Genomic DNA, 2,046 nt, shown 5'->3' with positions numbered 1-2,046 from the left:
CACACCCAGCTAATTTTTGTATTTTCAGTAGAGACAGGGTTTTGCCATATTAGTCAGGCTGGTCTTGAACTCCCGACCTCAGGTGATCCACCTGCCTCGACCTTTTGTGTTTTATTTTTGAGACAGGGTCTCTGTTGCCCAGGCTACAGTATGGGTGACACAATCATGGCTCACTTCAGCCTTGGCTGAAGCTACCTTCCTGCCTCTGCCTCCCAAGTAGCTGGGACCACTGGTGCGCGCCACCATGCCTGGCTAATTTTTTAAATTATTTGTAGAGACAAGGTCTCCCTATGTTGCCCAGGTTGGTCTCGAACTCTTGGCCTCAAGAGATCCTCTTGCCCCAGCTTCCCAAAGTGCTGGCATTACAGGCATAAGCCTCTGGGCCTAGGCTCAGTTACAGGTTCTTTTTTTTTTTTGAGACAGAGTCTGTCTCTGTCGCCCAGGCTAGAGTGCAGTGGCGCTATCTCCACTCACTGCAAGCTCCGCCTTCCGGGTTCATGCCATTCTCCTGCCTCAGCCTCCCGTGTAGCTGGGACTACAGGCACCCGCCACCGCACCTGGCTAATTTTTGTGTTTTTAGTAGAGACGGGATTTCACCGTGTTAGCCAGGGTGGTCTCGATCTCCTGACCTCGTGATCCGCCCGTCTCAGCCTCCCAAAGTGCTTGGATTACAGGCGTGAGCCACCGCACCCGGCCAGTTGCAGGTTCTTAAGTGAGAAGGGACATGATGAAATCTGTGTTTTAGGGCCAGTGCAGTGGCTCACACCTGTAATCCCAGCACTTTGGGAGGCCGAGGCAGTGAAATTGCTTGAGCCCAGAAGTTTGAGAATAGCCTGGGCAACATAGCAAAACCCCGTCTCTAGAAAATATTTAAAAATTAGCAGGGCATGGTGGTGTGCACCTGTGGTCCCAGCTACTTGGGGGGCTGAGGTGGGAGGATCACTTGAACCCAGGAGGTAGAGGTTGCAGTGAGCTGAGATCACACCACTGTACTCCAGCCTGAGTGACAGAGCAAGACCTCGTTTCAAAAAAAAAAAAAAAAAAACAAATAAAAATCTGTGTTTTAGGATACCTTGTCTGAAGCTGGCTTAAAATGTAAATCGGCACCATTTAGTAAATTGGCACCTTTTTAAGTGAAAAAAACATTCAGTGATTTCTGGGGGTGTTGTTGTTTAGAGACAGTCTCATTCTGTCACTCAGGCTGGAGTACAGTGGTACAATCATAGTTCATGTTAACCTTGAACTCCTGTGTTCAAGCAATCCTCCCACCTCAGTGTGCCAAGTACCTGGGACTACAGGTGGTGCCACCATACCTGGCTAATTTAAATTTTATATACTTTTCTAGAAATGGGGTCTCACTATATTGCCCAGGTTGATCTCAAACTCCTGCCCTCAGGTGATCCATTTGCTTTGGCCTCACAAATTGCTGGGATTAAGGCATGAGCCACTGCACCTGGCCTTTCTTTTTGTTTTCTCTATTTTCCAAATGGTCTATAATGAATATGTATTACTTTTATAATCAGAAAGAAGTATATTTTAAGTGTAAATAAGTGGAAGAATAAACAGGAAAAGAAGCTACAGGTAAAGTGGTCACAGATGGTAAATGACAATAAGGTAGATATGAAAAGCAGAGATGATGATAACAGAACAGAAGGAGAAATCTAACTGCTTGGTGGTGGAGATCAGTACATTCTTATTTCAGACACTTTTACTGTCTTTCTGAAAACTATGGGAGACATGAGGGTTTAGGGTTAGTTCAAAAACAGGTGGAGGCTGGGTACTCATGCCTGTAATCCCAGCACTTTGGGAGGCCAAGTCGGGAGGATCACTTGAGGTCAGGAGTTTGAGACCAGCCTGGGCAACATAGCGAGACCCTGTCTCCACAAAAATAAGCCAGGCCTGGTGGCAGGTGCCTGTATTCCTAACTACTCAGGAGGCTGGAGCAAGGAGGATTGCTTGAACCCAGAAGTTTAAGGCTACAGTGAACTATGACTGTGCCCCTGCACTCCAGCCTGGGCAACAGAGGGAGATCCTATCTCAAAAAAA

Source organism: Mandrillus leucophaeus, unplaced genomic scaffold (genome assembly GCF_000951045.1).
Source record: "Mandrillus leucophaeus isolate KB7577 unplaced genomic scaffold, Mleu.le_1.0 Scaffold58, whole genome shotgun sequence".
Classification (NCBI taxonomy): Eukaryota; Metazoa; Chordata; class Mammalia; order Primates; family Cercopithecidae; genus Mandrillus; species Mandrillus leucophaeus.
The sequence above is the reverse complement of the archived record's forward strand: the minus strand, read 5'-3'. Positions refer to the sequence as shown.